General features: G+C 31.7%; 2 protein-coding genes across 7 annotated transcripts in view; one reads left to right on the top strand and one right to left on the bottom strand.

Moving 5' to 3' along the window:
* LOC118204541 (uncharacterized) overlaps nt 1–11,323 on the bottom strand; it is a 135,062-nt gene extending 123,739 nt beyond the window's left edge. Inside the window, exon 1 of one of the 3 annotated variants that reach the window (XM_085808554.1) lies at nt 11,174–11,323. The gene's annotated coding sequence lies outside the window, so the exon portion shown is untranslated. Of the gene's footprint in view, nt 1–10,875; nt 11,032–11,173 lie in introns of those variants that run through there. The other 2 variants (XM_085808553.1, XM_085808555.1) reach the window with 2 other exon arrangements.
* A 56-nt stretch (nt 11,324–11,379) lies between these two features.
* The window catches only part of LOC118184315 (xaa-Pro aminopeptidase 1-like), a 203,265-nt gene continuing 192,465 nt past the window's right edge, over nt 11,380–22,179 (top strand). For 2 of the 4 annotated variants that reach the window (XR_015038763.1, XM_085808549.1), the window contains exons 1-2: nt 11,380–11,507; nt 12,526–12,582. The gene's annotated coding sequence lies outside the window, so the exon portion shown is untranslated. The other 2 variants (XM_085808552.1, XM_085808551.1) reach the window with 2 other exon arrangements.

Here is a 22,179-nt window from a genome sequence, read left to right as displayed (position 1 = left end):
CGTTGGCTATAACACCAATTTTTTCCTACTGGAAACAATACACAAAATTTGGTAATGTAACATTTAATATTTAGTAATTTGTAAATGACAACATTTAATATTTAGAATCTTCTAAATAGCAACATTTTTGGACACATATAAAAAGAAAATTATGTCAGCATTGCAGTTCTATGTAAGACATAATATGCTATGATTTTAAATATGTAGTTTAAAAAGTTAAAAGTACACCCTCTTTATTTTATATGGTGTCAGAAGTGTTTTGATTTTAAAATGGATAGTTTAAAACTACCAGAGTGGGTGAAATTTGAAGGAAATCTTGCTTCAAATAGGCAAAGATGGCTGCAGTCATTCGAAATATATGAAGCAGCCAGTGGATTACATAATAAAGAAGAGAATGTAAGAGTTAATACTTTTCTTCATGTAATAGGATGTCATGTAATTTGTCTCAAAATATTTCCTATAGAAAGTGGTAAAGAAATTAAATTAAATTAAGACAAAATTTATGGACTATTTTATACCTAAGAAAAAACTAGAAATCAAAGAGTCAGAAACCGTAAATGAGTACGTAACTAACCTTCGAAATAAACGTAGAACATGCAAGTTTACTTAACTGATAGTCTAATAAATGATAAAATTATTTGTGATATTAAAGATGATGTAGTGAGAGCAAGATTGTTACATGAAATACAATTAACATTAGAAAAAGGGTTGATCTTTGGATTATGGTAAACTGGCGATTTTTTGGCGAAAATTTGGCGACCAACTCTCCTACAGCAACCCTCTATTTTTTTTTCCTGCCGCCATTTTGTCTTCATGAAGTAAAGACATGTTTCTTTTCTTTTTATCTACTGAACACTTCTTTCAACAATCTACTAGCCGAATTACACTTACGCTAGAAATTTTATCTAACAAAACTGCTTAATCATGACAAATATTCACTGCAAAATTGGGAAAAAGTGCACAATACCATACTCCTTACGCGTTTTTCAAAATAACACATACACATAAACCATGTACACGCCGACTTATTTTTACTTAAAAAAACATTCCAGAATTGCACAAAAATGGCATTGCTCACACTCTTCACTATATCCATGTACACTGCTTTTTTCTCATAAATTAGAAAAATTTCACGAAAATACATGACAATTTTCTCAATCTTTAAACCCGGTAAAAAGAACATATATGAAATTACCTAATCGCGAAGAAGTATTTACCCTTTCCAAATATGAACATTTCCACATATAAAATAAATAAAATATCCAAAAACCTCTAAATCATCTATTACATTATACACGTCACCAACGAATTCATACCGCAAGCATTACAAATACTTAGTATCAAAAATTTAAATTATTTCCATGCACGTTTACTTCAACTAAAACGTATACCAAATTCATACAAACATAAAATTCACAAAATAACTATCATTTAATTAAAATATAATTAAATTCAAAAACACTACTTAAAATATAAATGAGCACATACATTAAATTAATACATACATAAATACCCATTTCGAATTCACTTTAGTTACAGCCATGGGATCCAAAAATTCACGAACACTGTTTCACACAACACAGAATAAAGCCAAATACAAAACTTCCAGATTTTTTCCCGATTTCCCCCCTTTTCCGATTAAAGAACCGTAATTCGTCCATTAATATCACATGACATATCCCATGTAGTAGAACACGCAGAGTATTCAAATTTTAGCAGAAGCAAATTGAGTTTAAATAGAAGGGAAACGAGATTGTAAGTGTGCTTCTTGAATTGCGAGCGTGAAGGTTGCTAAGTAGAAATTTAAGAGCCACCCGTTTCGGCCTGTGTGCCTATTTCGGCAGTTCGTTGAATCTTTCAACTTCTTAATCAGTAAGTTTGCTGAATCTCAGCTGTATCTTAAAACGCGGTTAAGTTAGTTACGATTATAGAGCCTCGTCGATAGTGATTTCGTTATTTATTCATCCTGTCATTTATTTTTAGTTGTACTTTTCTATTTTGTTAAACCGCCGGGTCGGCGTAGTTTGTGAGCGTTAAGTGAATGCAACTGTGATTTCTAAAGTGAAATAAAAAGGGATTTAAAACCGTCTTACGAGTTTGTGTAATTTACAGTTTATAGCAGTCACTACTACTGTTGCTGACAAGTTGGGGCCACACAACATTATAAGCTCTTAACAACTGGACTTTAACATATTCACTAGTTTCAACTTGAAAGAAGGCTACAGCCACACAGGCATACATGCTTGCATCACAGAAGAAATGTGAAGAATATTTTTCATTGTCATCACCGATTTTGAGATATCAAGGAACGCACACCTTTTCTATTAGTTTCAGAGTCAACCTTTTCCTCCCAATTCAACTTCCTCACCAAAGTTCTCTGCAATAATAATTTCGGGAACCATGCACCAGAGCAAGTAACACAAATGGGATCGAAGGTGCAACAAGCAGCAGAAAGTATAATTTTCTTTGTGACCTTTTCTACACAAAGCTCCCTCAAACAAGTCATACTGATACCCAACATCTGCATCTTTATCCCAAACAGATTTGTAATGAAAGTGATTTCATCGTTGAAATCTGTACATTCCCAGCTTCTTAAGTCAAATTTTTGTTCATTGATTGCAACTTTAACGAAAATCTTTAATTCTTGTTCGCTCGGCACACTTCTGACACAGTTATCCATGTAGAAGCATATCATAAATAATTTTAATGCATTCTTTGGATATTTTACATCTTTACATTCTAAATACTTTACAAATGATGTAGAATCACAATTCCAAGCAAGAAAGGGCTACACAACACACAAAACACTACACAGGGATGTCAAAAGTGCTTCAGTTGGCTAGTTCTCCAATCTACAAAAACCACAAACAGTCTTTATCAGAAGGTGAAATATAAATTTGTAGAAAAGCTTTGAGAACGTTGGCTATAACACCAATTTTTTCCTACTGGAAACAATACACAAAATTTGGTAATGTAACATTTAATATTTAGTAATTTGTAAATGACAACATTTAATATTTAGAATCTTCTAAATAGCAACATTTTTGGACACATATAAAAAGAAAATTATGTCAGCATTGCAGTTCTATGTAAGACATAATATGCTATGATTTTAAATATGTAGTTTAAAAAGTTAAAAGTACACCCTCTTTATTTTATATGGTGTCAGAAGTGTTTTGATTTTAAAATGGATAGTTTAAAACTACCAGAGTGGGTGAAATTTGAAGGAAATCTTGCTTCAAATAGGCAAAGATGGCTGCAGTCATTCGAAATATATGAAGCAGCCAGTGGATTACATAATAAAGAAGAGAATGTAAGAGTTAATACTTTTCTTCATGTAATAGGAATTCATAGTCTCAAAATATTTCCTATAGAAAGTGGTAAAGAAATTAAATTAAATTAAATTAAGACAAAATTTATGGACTATTTTATACCTAAGAAAAAACTAGAAATCAAAGAGTCAGAAACCGTAAATGAGTACGTAACTAACCTTCGAAATAAACGTAGAACATGCAAGTTTACTTAACTGATAGTCTAATAAATCATAAAATTATTTGTGATATTAAAGATGATGTAGTAAGAGCAAGATTGTTACATGAAATACAATTAACATTAGAAAAAGGGTTGATCTTTGGATTATGGTAAATTGGCGATTTTTTGGCGAAAATTTGGCGACCAACTCTGCTACAGCAACTCTCTATTTTTTTTTTCGCCGCCATTTTGTCTTCACGAAGTAAAGACATGTTTCTTTGGTTGATCTTTACATTATGGTAACTTGGCGTTTTTTTGGCGAAAATTTGGCGACCAACTCTCCTACAGCAACCCTCTATTTTTTTTTCCTGCCGCCATTTTGTCTTCATGAAGTAAAGACATGTTTCTTTTCTTTTTATCTACTGAACACTTCTTTCAACAATCTACTAGCCGAATTACACTTATGCTAGAAATTTTATCTAACAAAACTGCTTAATCATGACAAATATTCACTGCAAAATTGGGAAAAAGTGCACAATACCATACTCCTTACGCGTTTTTCAAAATAACACATACACATAAACCATGTACACGCCGACTTATTTTTACTTAAAAAAACATTCCAGAATTGCACAAAAATGGCATTGCTCACACTCTTCACTATATCCATGTACACTGCTTTTTTCTCATAAATTAGAAAAATTTCACGAAAATACATGACAATTTTCTCAATCTTTAAACCCGGTAAAAAGAACATATATGAAATTACCTAATCGCGAAAAAGTATTTACCCTTTCCAAATATGAACATTTCCACATATAAAATAAATAAAATATCCAAAAACCTCTAAATCATCTATTACATTATACACGTCACCAACGAATTCATACCGCAAGCATTACAAATACTTAGTATCAAAAATTTAAATTATTTCCATGCACGTTTACTTCAACTTAAACGTGTACCAAATTCCTACAAACATAAAATTCACAAAATAACTATCATTTAATTAAAATATCACTAAACCATGTACACGTCGACTTATTTTTACTTAAAAAAACATCCCAGAATTGCACAAAAATGGCATTGCGCACACTCTTCACTATATCCATGTACACTGCTTTTTTCTCATAAATTAGAAAAATTTCACGAAAATACATGACAATTTTCTCAATCTTTAAACCCGGTAAAAAGAACATATATGAAATTACCTGATCGCGAAAAAGTATTTACCCAAATATGAACATTTCCACATATAAAATAAATAAAATATCCAAAAACTTTTACCTCTAAATCATCTATTACATTATACACGTCACCAATGAATTCATACCGCATTTCCGATTAAAGAACCGTAATTCGTCCATTAATATCACATGACATATCCCATGATCTCTCATTTTCCTCACACAAAATAATGCGTAATCGGAACTGAGTACTGCTCACATTATTACCAAAGTCCCAGGTAGTAACCTTTATCGCCTCCAAAATGTCGCCAAACTACCAGTTACCATATTGTAAAGATCAACCGTTTCTTTTTTTTTTTTTTTATTCACTAAACACTTTTTCCAACAATCTACTAGCCAAATTACACTGATGCTAGAAATTTTGTGTAACAAAACTACGTAATCATGACAAATATTAACTGCAAAATTGGGAAAAAGTGCAGAATCGCAAACTCCTTGCGCCTTTTTCAGAATAGCACATACACATAAACCATTTACACGTCAACTTATTTTTACTTAAAAAAACATCCCAGAATTGCACAAAAATGGCATTACACACACTCTTAACTTTATTCATCTACACTGCTATTTTCTCATAAATTACAAAAATTTGCACGAAAATGCAGGAAAATTTTCTTAATCTTTAAACTCGATAAAAAGCACATATATGAAATTACCTGATCGCAAAAAAGTACATACCGTTTCCAAGGATTAACATTTCCACATATAAAAGAAAAAAAAATATCCCAAAGCTTTTACCTCTAAATTGTATATTATATTATAAACGTCACTAACGAATTTATACGCAAACATTAAAAATAGTTACAAATACTTAGTGTCAAATATTTAAATTATTTCCATACACGTTTACTTCAAGTGAAACGTATACCAAATTCCTACAAACATAAAATTCACAAAATAACTATCATTTAATTAAAATATCACTAAACCATGTACACGTCGACTTATTTTTACTTAAAAAAAATCCCAGAATTGCACAAAAATGGCATTGCGCACACTCTTCACTATATCCATGTACACTGCTTTTTTCTCATAAATTAGAAAATTTCAGGAAAATGCATGAAAATACTCAACGTATACTACTCAAACGTATTCCAAAATACTACAAATATATAACTCACAAAATCACGATCATTAAATTAAAAAACACTACTTAAATAAGCACATACATTAAATTAATAAAAATTAGATTACAATCCTAATTACTTTAAACTAAATCCTTGCTAATAACAATTTTCCAATAATACCACATTAATTTATTTACTCCTTACATTTAGAACAATACATAAAAATAATATCCTCAAATGATTAAAAATACTAACTTACCTAATCTTCTTCAGAATCTTCATTACGTGGCTGCAGTACTACTGCTAATTTCTAAATCCTAAATCCAGTAGTCAACTGGAAGTCTATTCACCAAGTAATAAGAAATTAATAAAATTTCACCTATACTCAAACTACTTTCAGCAAACCACGTACCCTTCCTTACACTCCTTTTCACAAAATGTCCATTTTCACCATATTTCTTGCACCGTCATTTAAACTTAACTATAATATCCTTCCTTTCACACAATCTCAACTTATTATTATTATCAGATAAATGCATTAAAAATTTAGAATTTACTTTACATAGTGCCATGCAATTCGAAAATTAATCAACATTATTTCACACAACACACAATGAAGCTTTTCCAAATTAACCCCCTTTTCCGATTAAAGAACTGTAATTCGTCCATTAATGTCACGTTTCACACAACACACAATATAGCTAAATACGAAATTTCCAGATTTTTTCGAGATTTCCCCCCTTTTCCGATTAAACAACTGTAATTCGTCCATTAATGTCACATAACATATCTCATGATCTCTCATTTCCCTCACACAAAATAATGCGTAATCGGAACTGAGTGCTTCTCACATTATTACCAAAGTCCTAGGTAGTAACCTTTATCGCCTCCAAAATGTCACCAAACTACCAGTTACCATATTCCAAAGATCAGCCAGAAAAAGCTCTTGATACATGTAGATAAGCAGAAATAAGTGCACATAAAATGAAAACAAAAAGTTAGGAAATTGTTAATGAAAAAGAAACAAAGTAAGCACAATAAGAATATATATATATATGCAAAGAGGTAAATATTGAGAAACAAGCAACAAAAGTTTGTTCTAAATGTGGAATATCTCATGAATATCGAAAGTGTCCAGCCCATGGAAAAATCTGCCCATGTTATTTTTAAAAGCAAATTCAAATTGCTAGACGTTCCAATACAGAATTCTGAAATCAAAAGTTTAGTTACATTCTCTGGGAATAAATATAGGATTTTTGGCGCAAAAATCGCCGCTTCGCAAGCAAAAGTAACGAGTCGAAGAATTGCACAAATCGGTATCCATGTACCGCCAAGGGGTACCCTAAACTATACTTTTACCCACAAACTTTCTTATTGAATAATATCTTTTTCTTGAAAAAAAGAAATAGCTGCCTTGTTCAACTCCTTGCAAATCTAAACTCATGAAATCTACAACAGTCTTGGAGGGGGGATGATTACATAAAAAATTTTTTGTACGAGCCTTGGCTACAAAAATAATTTTCACCAAGAATGAAAACTAGTGGTGTGATGTGGTGTGGTGTATTTAATCATGGCAAAGCACACTAGGGCTATCTGCCTAAGGGAAGGGATGCCTTCGTGGAGGACTTTCTAAGGGAAACTGGCTCGTATACACGTTACACATGGGGAAAACCACGAAAACACCCATGCAGCCAGCCCGTTCGCGGGATTCGAACCTCGGACCGAACTACCAGTGTTCAGCGACTTTACCGCTCGGCCGCTGGTGGGCCCTGAAAACTAGTGAAATGGCAATGTCTAGAGCTGAAGAAATATGCCAAAATGATGATGATAATAATAAAAAGAACACTTATCTGCATCCTCATAAAAAAGCTGTGAACATGTTCAGAAATATCTTGGCGGTGATACTCAGTAATTCTCTCACGCGGACCCTACAAATTACATCTGTTATTAACAAGTTTCGAGCATGTAAAGCATAACTCTTCCCCTTAATTGCTGGAAATAGTGTTACATTGAAAAGAAGCTACTCATTTCCAAATCCAGCTTGCGTTTAACATTATGTTATGCATGTCCTGTATGGGCTTGCTCTTGTTGTACTAATAGAAAGAAACTCCGGTTGATCTTTACAATATGGTAACTGGTAGTTTGGCGACATTTTGGAGGCGATAAAGGTTACTACCTGGGACTTTGGTAATAATGTGAGTAGTACTCAGTTCCGATTACGCATTATTTTGTGTGAGGGAAATGAGAGATCATGGGATATGTCATGTGATATTAATGGACGAATTACGGTTCTTTAATAGGAAAAGGGGGGAAATCGGGAAAAAATCTGGAAATTTTGTATTTGGCTTTATTCTGTGTTGTGTGAAACAGTGTTCGTGAATTTTTGGATCCCATGGCCGTAACTAAAGTGAATTCGAAATGGGTATTTATGTATGTATTAATTTAATGTATATGCTCATTTATATTTTAAGTAGTGTTTTTGAATTTAATTATATTTTAATTAAACGATAGTTATTTTGTGAATTTTATGTTTGTAGGAATTTGGTATACATTTCAGTTGAAGTAAACGTCTATGGAAATAATTTAAATATTTGACACTAAGTATTTGTAACTATTTTTAATGGTTGCGGTATGAATTCGTTGGTGACGTGTATAATGTAATAGATGATTTAGAGGTAAAAGTTTTTGGATATTTTATTTATTTTATATGTGGAAATGTTCATATTTGAAAAGGGTAAATACTTTTTCGAGATCAGGTAATTTCATATATGTTCTTTTTACCGGGTTTAAAGATTGAGAAAATTGTCATGTATTTTCGTGAAATTTTTCTAATTTATGAGAAAAAAGCAGTGTACATGGATATAGTGAAGAGTGTGCGCAATGCCATTTTTGTGCAATTCTGGGATGTTTTTTTAAGTAAAAATAAGTCGGCGTGTAAATGGTTTATGTGTATGTGTTATTTTGAAAAACGCGTAAGGAGTATGGTATTGTGCACTTTTTCCCAATTTTGCAGTGAATATTTGTCATGATTAAGCAGTTTTGTTAGATAAAATTTCTAGCATAAGTGTAATTCGGCTAGTAGATTGTTGGAAGAAGTGTTCAGTAGATAAAAAGAAAAGAAACATGTCTTTACTTCGTGACAGTAGATAAAAAGAAAAGAAACATGTCTGGCGGCGGGAAAAAAAAATAGAGGGTTGCTGTAGGAGAGTTAGTCGCCAAATTTTCGCCAAAAAAACGCCAAGTTACCATAATGTAAAGATCAACCGAAACTCCAAATGACACAGAACTGCCTTCTGCACCAGATAACATATTCTTCATAGCATGTATGTAACAACAGAATTCACTACGAACTGAAAGTCTAACTACTAAGAACATGTTACAGCTGACTTGCTAAAAACTTTTATGAAAATCAAAAATTATAAATAATCCTGTTAGAAAAATCTGTCACTACAATGTCAATGACTCTCTGAAGTGTTCTATTCTAAATCTGAATAATGATTAACTACTATTTGTAATTTTGTCTGCTAGTTATGTATATTCTGCTGTAATGTGTTTGCTCATATTTCACTTAGTTTCTCTGCATTATCTACTTTAAACTCGTGTGATTATATATTGCACGTTCACCCATACCTTAACTTACTGCAAGTTTTGTCTTGTACCGCCCTACTTGAAAGCAACAAAGTTCTCACGTCTTACTTGTTAATTATCATGGCATGTTTTCAGCAATCATACCAGTTTGACGGTTTTCCGGTTCAACAGCTCTATTACACCTCTTACTTTCAAAGTTCATTTTACTTATTATTCCAGCTCACATATTATTTTCGGTCATTTATTCTTTTAAAAAAGTTATTATTTTGGATTTAGTTTATGTTTTTGGTACTGATTAAGAAAGCACAACACTACCTGATTAGGGGTAAGGTGTTGCACCTAGGTACCCTGGTGTGTACACTGTTCCACAGAGGAACAATGTTCAAGAATTTGGAAACCATTTGCAAATCTGTTGCCAACTTTAGAGACAAACATTTGTTTAGGTATCCTTACCATGCACCTTTTTTGGACATTACTACACCAACAACAGTTGTGTTTGAGGATAATCCCAGTTCCTTCTGAAGTACTTATGCATAATTTTTAGAAATACAACAAAATGCTTCTCAGCTTTTTTTATGTTTTATCAGATTCACACTGTATTTAATTGAAAGTTCTCCAATGTACAAGAGTTATTTATGCTTATTAAGCACTTAATATTGTTATATACAAAATCTGTTTTCTTATTAACTTACAAAAATAAAAGTTTTTGTATTGCCAACAGTATTATACAATGGAATATGTATGAAGAGGCAACTTTAATTACTTCAGTGCTTATTACATAACAAAACAATCAGATACAAAAACTTAAATAACTATTTAAACACAATTTTTACCCTCTTTTATGCCATTTCTACTAAAACAAGGATTCTTTATTATATAAGCAGAAAACTTTTCCTTTAGTTAAGAGAAAAAAATATAAATACAGATGTATGTAAACTAATCCTAAGGTCAAAAACCTTGCTTTGAAAGGAAGAATCAAGTACATGCTGTAAATTTGCCCGTGTAACGTAAACACTCTTTATTCAGCTCAAAAATGATAAAAGCTGCTTTGATGAAACAATTTTATGCGCATAACCATATACGGAAAAATATTTATGTTCCCCCTAACAATACGAAAACTGCAGATACCATCGATTCCTTCAATAAACGTTTAAGTACAACCAAAATAACTCTTTATCAGTAATTAATACAGCTAAAAGCTAGCAGTTTATTCATTGCCACATTTATATCTTTCAGTTAGATATAATCGAATCTTTTAGAAATGTAACTTCATAACGTAAACATAATCAACATCAATTTTATCAGTAAACATGTTTACTAAAATTATAGCTAGCAATCAGCAATGCTAAATTTATTAGTGATTTCATTGACTTTAATTTCTTAAATGTTGGCATGTTAGCCCAACATTTATGACTGCCAGTGGGTATAAGCTTAGCAACTGAGCTGATTACTTATATGACAAAAACACGATGTACAATAATAAATATAAAATATCATCAAACCTTTAATATCCAGACCTAATAAAAACAAGGTCGTCCAAGTTATTATTAGTAAATATTACTGACAACGTCGTAAAAAGCACACGAAGAAAATTTGAAATTAACTCTCGCACTTCTCATACACAACAGACTGAAGATTTGTTTTCATTCTGGCAATGAGATCACATGACTACTAGTCAATCAGCAGCCTATTGACCAATAACAAACATACACAGAGATGAGTACCGCCTTTGCAGTCTCTTAAAAAGAACAAATTGCGCAATCGTACTGTGCTAGTTAGAGTGTAATTGATTTCACATACCTTTTAAACTCAACTTGAATAAAAATGTACCCCAAATTATTTGAATTCAGCGTGTAATAAAATTCACTGGATGCTTTAAGTATTTCTCAGTTAGCTTGCTTCTTATCGTATGTATTCAATTGCACAAATCTTATTATGCGGAAAAAAATCGGGTCACCTTGGTAAGCAATGACTGCCATCTGTTGAGGGAAACAGAAAATGGTATTGTAATGACATCTGGTGACCGAAAACTGAAGCAGTGTAACAAAAGAATGGGTTGTTCTTGAGTAACGCTTTATCCCGAAGAACGTACAGGGCAATATTCATCCTTTACATCTTATTTGCATAATTTGAGGTGCGAAAATTTTTTTTTGTAGCATATATCCATATGTTGTGTGTGTGCATTTCACCATGTTTTCTACTTCAATTTTACGATTGCTATATTATAGTGTACGAACTGTTCTATGATTAAAACTTAGCATAAAATCTTCAAAAATTTATGATTTTGATGTGTTGTGACGTCAGGCCTAAAAGCAACATTTGGAAGTACATTCGTGTGTTGTAGATATTTAGGCCTAACGAATTAGCATTCTGATCTCCGAAATTCGTTATCGCAAAACTTTTCCATGTCGATTGAAGGTGTTCGAAAATATTTCAAAGAAACTTTTTCTCTATCAGATGAGATAAGAAACAATAATTTTCATTCTGAATATTTCTGGCGTAATAGTGTCAACAAAATTATTGTAGGCTTAGTTCTTTGGGAAGATGTAGAAGACTACCGGTGGCGGTACGCGATGAAGTTAGTGTCCGAAGGGAAGTTCGGACGGGGCAAAGTGTAATCAAGTGTACGGAGTGGACCTGCGTGTCCACTTCGTATACAAACACACGTGGTAATGCACGTGTGGCAGTGCTAGCGTAATACGTGTCGGCTTTCTTTGCTTTTTAAGAGAGTAAACTGATGTTGATTATGTTATGAGCTGTTTCCAAATCGTTAATTAAAAATAAAAAATGAATAATGTTTTATTTTGGACTGCTTAAAAGTAGGAAAAAAATGTATCTAATCTTTTGAAAGGGATTCTTGTTCATTTCTCATTTTATTGATTTTCGAGACTGACATTTTTTGTTACGGATAACAAAACGCTAGTTGCCTTTTTTTTTTTACTCGGATTAATTGTAAGCGTTGAAAAATGGATCGCAATTTGTCTGTTTCTCTTTCCCCCCTCCCCCTTAAGTATTAGAAATAATATTGTTCGTAAACGAACTGAAAATTTGTTTTTAATTTGAAATTGAAATGCTTTGGTAATGTTCATGTTTAGAAAGGCAGTTATTTTTAAATGTAAATTAATTTTCTTTTTTGTTTCTCATTTTTGTAGCTCTGATGGTTGATATGAGGAAGATCAGATTTTGACAGCACTGAGTAGCTGGAAAAGGTACCAGTAAATCTTTTTATTTTTAATAAAATTAATTTTAAGCTATACTAATTGGTGAAAAAGTTTGCTAGATTTCTTTTTTTTTTAGTAATCCAAAAATACATGTTTAGATTGTTGTTATATTTTATACCTGTAAATTTAAATATTAACTGTTTAATTAATTAATAATAGCACATCATTCTTTAAATATATAAGGGCAAACCTGAATTGAAAGCTGATAATCAAAAACCCAGAATATCTATGAGAGTATGTGCCATTTTTAGTAGTGGTCAGTAATACATCTCCAGCATAATATGTCTGTTGTGCATGATTAAGAGGAAAGGAAAGGAATTTCAGAAGTGAAACTACTTTTTTAATATTAAGTATTTGACATGTTTTGTAATATTTCTAAATTAAGTAAAAAAGAAAATGCACTTTGCTAATTTTTTCAGAATTAAGTAGCTGCAAAATTTGCATGTTGAGTGTCAAATAGTAACCCACTTAGTTTAGTAGCCCCTAAAAGTTTTCTAAATGAATGTTTTGCCGTCAAAAATATAAAATTTAAGATTTTGCCCTTTGCATATTCATCTTTTTGAATTTAAAGAGTTTTGAGTATCACATAATTCATATGAATTTGTAAGCATTTTGCTCTGTTTATTTGTTGAAAAGCCTCTACAGTGAATGTTTTCTGTTTTCATATTATGTAGAAAGAATTTTAATTATTTGTAAAATCTCTAAAATTGGATGTAATTAGTGTGCTTAAAAATGATACTTTTTACCTTTATATTCCTGTAATAAAATATATTTATTTAATTAAACTATTAAAGTATTTTTTGAACTTTTTGTTGCCATTTTGAAAATACATGATGTAACTAGATGTTTTGTTTAAGTGCAATCTGTACTCTCCTCTTTAACCTTAGTGTAAGTACAGTAAGTAATATTTGATTTACAACATTTCATTTGTCTTCTTATAAAAGTGGCTTAAACTTCAAAATAGTAGTGGGTTGATATTTGGATTATGGTAACTTGGCGAAAATTTGTCGACCAACTCTGCTACAACAACCCTCTATTTTTTTTCGCCGCCATTTTGTCTTCACAAAGTAAAGACATGTTTCTTTTCTTTTTATTTACTCAACACTTTTTCCAACAATCTACTAGCCGAATTACACTTATGTTAGAAATTTTCTGTAACAAAACCGCTTAATCATGACAAATATTAACTGCAAAATTGGGAAAAAGTGCAGAATCGCAAACTCCTTGCGCGTTTTTCAGAATAGCACATGCACATAAACCATTTACACGTCGACTTATTTTTACATAAAAAAATGCAGGAAAATTTTCTTAATCTTTAAACTCGATAAAAAGCACATATATGAAATTACCTGATCGGGAAAAAGTACATACCTTTTCCAAGAATGAACATTTCCACGTATAAAATAAATAAAATATCCAAAAGCTTTTACCTCTAAATTATCTATTATATTATAAACGTCAGCAATGAATTTATACGCAAACATTAAAAATAGTTACAAATACTTAGTGTCAAATATTTAAATTATTTCCATAGACGTTTACTTCAACTGAAATGTATACCAAATTCCTACAAAAATAAAATTCACAAAATAACTATCATTTAATTAAAATATCACTAAACCATGTACACGTCGACTTATTTTTACTTAAAAAAACATCCCAGAATTGCACAAAAATGGCATTGCGCACACTCTTCACTATATCCATGTACACTGCTTTTTTGTCATAAATTAGAAAAATTTCACGAAAATGCATGAAAGTTTTGTGAATCTTTAAATCCGGTAAAAAGAACATATAGGAAATTACCTGATCGCGAAAAAGTATATACCCTTTCCAAGCATGAACGTTTCCACGTATAAAATAAATAAAATATCCAAAAACTTTTACCTCTAAATTATGTATTATATTATAAACGTCAGCAACGAATTTATACGCAAACATTAAAAATAGTTACAAATACTTAGTGTCAAATATTTAAATTATTTCCATAGACGTTTACTTCAACTGAAATGTATACCAAATTCCTACAAACATAAAATTCACAAAATAACTATCATTTGATTAAAATATCACTAAACCATGTACACGTCAACTTATTTTTACTTAAAAAAAGTCCCAGAATTGCACAAAAATGGCATTGCGCACACTCTTCACTATATCCATGTACACTGCTTTTTTCTCATAAATTAGAAAAATTTCTTGAAAATACTCAACGTATACTACTCAAACGTATTCCAAAATACTACAAATGTATAACTCACAAAATCACGATCATTAAATTAAAATATAATTAAATTAAAAAACACTACTTAAAATATAAATAAGCACATACATTAAATTAATAAAAATTAGATTACAATCCTAATTACTTTAAACTAAATCATTGCTAATAACAATTTTCCAATAATACATTACTTTATTTACTCCTTACATTTAGAACAATGCATAAAAATAATATCCTCAAATAATTAAAAATACTAACTTACCTAATCTTCTTCTAAATCGTGATTATGTGGCAGATACACTTTTCTTATTTCCTCCGCTAAATAAAAAGCAATTGTATGTGCGCCTGTTTCAGGATCTTTAAAATCATACTTATAGTTCACAGGAAGATGTTGAAAACCTTCATCCTCCAAACAGACTTAATAAAACTTAATAAGCAATGTTTACTTCTATCTCACACAACCTTAAAAAAACACTTATTACTACCCCTTTCAATCCCACTAAATACCCATTTCGAATTCACTTTAGATACGGCCATGGGATCCAAAAATTAACCAACACTGTTTCACACAACGCAGAATAAAGCTAAATACAAAATTTCCAGATTTTTTCCAGATTTCCCCCCTTTTCCGATTAAAGAACTATAATTCGTCCATTAATGTCGAATGACATATCTCATGATCTCTCGTTTCACTCGCACAAAATAATGCGTAATCGGAACTGAGTACTTCTCACATTATTACCAAAGTCCTAGGTAGTAACCTTTAGCGCCTCCAAAATGTCGCTAAACTACCAGTTACCATATTCCAAAGATCAGCTGAACTTTCTGATTGGGTAGATTACTGCATTTTTATAGGTTTTAGGGGGATACTCAGATAACCGGCACTTGGTGAAGTTCCGGAAATCGCATTCGCCACTTGGGCGATAAGCACCAAACAGTTGGAAGAGTGTTTAGGTTGCTAGCCCAGATGTTAAGTAAGATAGGGAAAATGAAAGGGATATTTTCTTTCTATATGGTTGATACTTTGCATTGGGTGTCGTGACATTGCAAATAAATCTTTGTGCGCATGATCACATGACTTTGTCAGTAGATGTTTCGAATTCGCTTTTTAATTATTTTCTAAATAAATTAATTGCACATGTAATTAGAATAAGATAATTTTATTTTTATAAAAGAAAATTACAATACATGCTCCTTTTCCGTACTTATGGGTCGCATTATCCCACGCGTATTTACATATAATTAATTTATGTACTTAATCACAACAGTAGTTAATCATTTACAATGTGTTCTATGTGTATGGTTTACCATCTCAATGCAAATGCTACACTTTGCCTTATGCGACTTTTGCCCAGCAGAGCTTTTCCACCGATATTGGGCTGAAGAGGGAATTTTAAGAAAGCACCTTTTGATGCCAGCTCCCTCTTGGCATCAAAAAATTCCTCCCAAGGATATGGCGATTTTTCGCGATTCAAGATGGCAGAAAAAATTGCGCCAAGTGCCGCTTATCTGAGTTTTCCCAGTTTTACTTTAATCCATGTAGTTTGTCAGCTTACCCACAAAGGTAGCAGGGTCAACTTTGAAATTGGGTGGATAAAAAATTCACGAGTTGGTTTAATGTTTGTTTCATGTACCATTTGGACAATCCAGTGATTTGTGTCACATTGCAAAGCAGAACTAAGATTTAACAGAACTGTTGATAGTGTTTTAGTCCACTGAGCATTATTATGTGCACTTTTATAGCAGTCTTCAACATTCTATGAAGCCTCTCAACTTTCCCATTACATTGGGGATGGTACGCTGTAGTTTGAAGGACTTTAGCCCCACATATTACAGCCAAACTCCTGAACAACTGTGAATGAAATTGTGTTTCTTGATCTGTAATAATTTTATATGGGACGCCAAATCTGCAAACCCCAATGCTCATAAAAGGCTTTGCTTACAATTTCTGCAGTGGTGTATGGTAATGGGATGACTTCCATCCACCCTGTAAATTGGTCGATGCTGGTTAAACAATATGCATACCCATTTGAAGGGGATAATGGGCCAATGAGATCGATATGCACTATACTGAAATGTGTATCAGATTCTGGATATTCTGCGAATTTAGATTTGGTATGCCTAGTAACTTTACATATTTGGGCCCAATCTTTTATTTGTTTTTTCATTCGAGGCCACACAAAACTAGCAGTTATCTGTTTAATGGTAGATTTAATGTGCTAAGGTGTGAAAAACATGAATTTGATCAAACAGTTTTCTCCTGAAACTAGCTGGATAGAATGTCCGCAACCACGTTTTCTTGTCTACTAATATGCTGAATATCTGTTGTGAACTGTGAAATGTATTGTAGTTGACGCAGTTGTCTGGGGAATTCTTTCTCATTTTTTTTTTTTGCTTAAAAGCGAAGGTGATCGTTTACTGAAAAGTGATGGCTTGTGATCCGTTACAATTACAAATCTCTACCTTTTAGGATATACTTGAAATCTTTTACTGAAAGGTTCTCAATCGAACCCAAACCGAGCCAATAGCCCAGTCTGAGGCACCAGTGCGCAATGATAATGGAAGTCCAGGTGAGGGGAAACAAAAGGGCAGCATTAGCTAAATTGTGCTTGCATTTTTCAAATTTTTGTATTCTCCTCAGTCCATGGGAGTTTTATCTTTTTTTTTTTTGCTCCCTTTAAAAACTCATGCAGTAGTGCTTGTATTTGAGCAGCATTTCCCAAATACTCATGATAAAAATTTATCATACCCAAGAAGGTACGCAAGTCCTGTAAAGTCGTAGGCAGTGAGTTTTCTAAGATGACTGAGACCTTGTTAGGCAGTGGACACGATCCTTTAGTAATAATCAGATAACCCCCAAACTCGATTTGATTTACTCTCAGAGTGGATTTCAATACATAACTGTGAAGGCCAAATTTGCTCAGTCTCTTAAACACTATCTGCAGATGATGTTTGTGTTCATCCACACAGGATGATGCTATTAGCATATCGTTTAAATACGGGAATAGAAAATCCAAACCAAAGAAAACTTCATTAATGAAACACTTAAAAGTAGCGGGTGCATTTTTGAATGCGAAACACGCAACATTGAATTCAAATAACCCCAAAGGGGTAATATGGCAGTCTTTGGTTTGTCTTCTTCAGTGATTGATATCTGATAGTATGGTTTTAGTAGATCAATCCTTGGAAAATATATTTTTACCCTGCAAGATAAGATGAAAGTCTTTGATTCTGGGAATCGGGAGTAGTATTGGTGTGATTGCTCCCCATATAAAAAGTTGTTGGCAATGGTGGTGATGGTGAGTAAGAAAACTAGTTATTGATAGTGGAATATTTTTGGCAATTCTCTGACAAATATCGTTATCTTTTGAATGGGTGAATGTGTTCCTGGGTTATAATTTGTTCCTATTTCTAATAAAGGGTGGGATAGAGTTTCTGAGCAAGTGTGAAACATAAAGCATTCGAAATTATTTCATTTTTTCTAGTGAAGAGCTCTTTAACAACTTTTTGCTTTTGGGCATGGGAATTCTTTTATTAAATTGCTCTAAATTTAGTGACTTCTCAACATTGGCGATTTTAAGATCAGTTTCTATGGAAAATTTTTAATTCCGTGATCTGGGAATTTTTCGACGAGTTTTTTAAAACATTGTAACATTGATAAGTTTCATTAAATTAATGGTAATATATTGTAATTACATGTAAGAAATAACATTAAAATAAAGCATTTTTATTTTTTTGCTGTCATATTATAAAGTTCCATTTTGGCCACTTTTCATACAATATTTTGAATCTGAAAAATAAGCAAGGTATAATGCTATAAAGCACAATTTATGTTTTATATTTATTTTATAAAATTAATTTTACACATTTTTTTATCAGATTTAAAAAAAAAAAAAATATTTCTGGCCTTTTTGCTGTTACTGAATTGGCAGGGGTAATTTTTCATTAGGATTTTAGACATTGCATCTTAGAAAGTTTAGAAAGATTTGAAGGCAAGATTTATAGACACACTATTCTGGAAGATTCCAGAAAGGCCTTTTTGCTGTTACTGAATTGGCAGGGGTAATTTTTCATTAGGATTTTAGACATTGCAGCTTAGAAAGTTTAGAAAGATTTGAAGGCAAGATTTATAGACACACTATTCTGGAAGATTCCAGAAAAATGTGGCAAAATGAAAGATATCTCCATGGTATTAATACATAATTTCTTACTTTTTGGAGAACATCTGGAAGAGCAATTAAAAACATAATAGTTGAATGTTTTAGTTCTGATACTAGAATCTTTTTCTTAACATTTTTATCTTCCCTTTATTTTTCACTAGACACAAGCATAAAATATCAAAAATGCTTCTAATCTTATCATATGGACAGGCATTATAGAAAATAATTTTTTTATTAATAAAGAAATTGAAAACTGACAATTTAAACGATTTATCTAATATGTCTTTATGCATCATACACACTAAATTGTGCTGCTTGGTGCCTTTGTAAATTTTGCTTCCAATGCCTGTTCTAAATTTTAAAAGTTTTGACATTTCTAGATTTTGTTGCTCGATGTGTGAATAAATTCAAAAAATTCTGCCACACCAGCTCTGTAACCGGACCTTACCATATATATTGCATATTTCTTCTGAATGTTCCCTTTATTATAAAATTAGCAGCTTTCTCTATACATTCTGAATGCATTTAGTATTTTTAGAATAACAGAAATCTTTAATTAAATCCAAAAACTGTAAAATGAAAAGGAAACGTGGAAGAAAAAAACTGAATACATTAAGAGAAAGGAAAATTATTCTTCAAAGATATGTACAGATATTATTATGTAAATTACCCAGTTGTTTACAATTTCAGCCTTTACTATAATTTCTCATTTCTGTTTTCTCACCAGAATGCAAATCACTTAAACAGTCTTTAAACTGAGGTTTTTGGAGTGTAAGACAAGAATGTGTTTCTGATCTCCACTTGCTCCCTGCATTAGTTCCTGTCAGCCTTGATAATTTGCAGTTATTCATCTTTACGTTACCGCTGCCGACATTTGAATTTGTTATGACAATAGAGTTACTGAGTCAGTTTAAAATGAAATTGTATAGTCTTTGATGACTAGTATATATTTTTAGTTTGCATTTGATTCTTCTTGTTTAATTACATCATCATGAGCTGTAATTGATTTTTTTTAGCATAAGAACATGCTTTATGTTCTTCTTTTTAAATAAGAAGTTTATTTAAATCTTTGTAGTTACCTTCAGATATAGCGGTAATTTGCTTCACATCTGTCCGGAGGGTTTTGGACTATTTAACTTTTACCAAATCAAGTAAACCCTCATAGGTACGTTTTGGAGAGGTTGACAGGGTAGGAGATACAAAGTTTAGAAACTAGTGAGAACACTGTCTTGCGTATTGAGACAAAGTTCTAACTGTTAGAAAAGATGCTTAAAGAAAAGGAAATTGATATAAATTAGCCGAAATGTCGGGCAAGGCTTCAAATGAAAAAGACGCATAAATATCTTGTTGAGTGTTGTTGGTACAAAATATAAATATTTTGTAGCTTTTAATGTGTAATTATCCTAATACCGTTTAAGAATCAATGTCATAAATTACATGTATTTTAAACTGTGAAATTTTATTAGATTGTGATTTAATAAGGCTTTTTTTTAACAAATATTGTTAAAAAATAAATAAAATTTAATAGTGGCCATGTAAATCCATAATGACTAAGGTTATCTAATACCCAATTTAATTACTTATAACTAACTGATTACCTTTAAAGATTATCTCTGCATTTTAAAGCAAGTTATTGCCTTTCATTAACCCTTATTGTGGTCACAAGATAAAACACACACACACACACAAAGAAAAAAAAAAAAAAAAAAAATTAATGTAAAACATATTCTTTGCATGTAGTGAAACTTAAAATAATGTAAAACAAGTTGTCACCTCTGGTACTTTAGTGGATTATTAGGACCTTAAACTGTATTAACTGAGTTACAATCCCTGGAACTCTACAAGAGGCTACGACATTAACTGCGTCAGACAGACCTCAGCTAACTTTCAAAATTGCGGACCGTGCTTACATCAGGCCTTAAGGTTTGTTCTGATCATCAAGTCTCTCTTAGGCAAGCAGAAGCGGCGACAACAGCCAGTCTGTTGTTTTGAATCATGCTGATTGGGATTTTTCACTTTAACCTATGCCATTTGACATAAAATCTACTTACTATTTACTAAACTCATAGAGTGAGCTAGTATGTGACAAAATAAGACATTAAAAAAAAAAAAAAAAAAAAATCAAAGCTAACTCTTAGTAAAACCTAAAAAAAATGTCACTTATCTTCTTTCAAATATGTGCAGTTAGTAGGAGTGTAAAATATTTAATGATAAATTTCATAAACTTTATTTTATTCTTAAACTTACTAATAATTATATTTAATACTAATGCATCCTACTTATGGATCTATTTTATTTTTAGGATGGTATTACAAAAGTGAAGTTCAGCATAGATAATATTTTTAATTAAATTTATTCGGTTCCCATTTGCTTATAAGTCCTTAATTTTTTCATGAACGGTCCTTAAAAGTACTTAATTTCTGTGTGCAGAAATGTGTACGAACCCTGAATAATTTCGGATAGATAAGCCACCCTGGTGTATATGCCGCACGCATGATAATTGACTGGCAAAAAATTAATGGTCATCGAATAAACCGCATCACCGTATATGTCGCAGCAAAGCATTCCGAAACATGGCCCTTAATATTAATTTATTCAGTAATTCCCTACCATATTGCTGTAATCATCATCGATAACATTTTATAACATTTACAACATAAATATAATCAGTAATATATCAATAAATAAGGAAGAAACATCTTACTTTGAACTTGCCAAATACAATCTCTGATGATTTCTAATGAATATTATTTTTACAGTTTCGGTAAATTTTGTTTATCAGCATAAATTACCATATTATGAAAAAGAATACATAAATTAGATAAACAGAATTTTCTAATTAAATTAAACTACATTTATTTATTCAAAACCTTCAAAATCCGACTGATTGATGTCAGATTTAAATAAATTTAACAAATGACCATCAAGGTCAATTTCATCATTCTGTTTGTTCGAAATCACTTCTTTCAATGTCACTATCTTCACTTCCTTTTTCAATGATTTCTGATTTAATAAAAGCTGATATGATCGTACCAGCTCGACCTGATTGCCCTGTTTTTTCGACCCATAAGGCAGCCTCCTCATGCAAAGCTTTTGTCATTCATCTGGAATTTGTGAAGGAATGGAGTCTGCTTTGCATCCATTACTTCCACTCCTTTCATAGTTCATGCTTGAAAATTCTATTGATAGTAAGATCCAGCG

This window comes from Stegodyphus dumicola, chromosome X1 (assembly GCF_044657685.1).
Source record: "Stegodyphus dumicola isolate Sdum_Otavi_A_Nest chromosome X1, ASM4465768v1".
Classification (NCBI taxonomy): domain Eukaryota; kingdom Metazoa; phylum Arthropoda; class Arachnida; order Araneae; family Eresidae; genus Stegodyphus; species Stegodyphus dumicola.
Note: the sequence above shows the minus strand (reverse complement) of the source record. Positions and strands in the feature narration are given on the sequence as shown.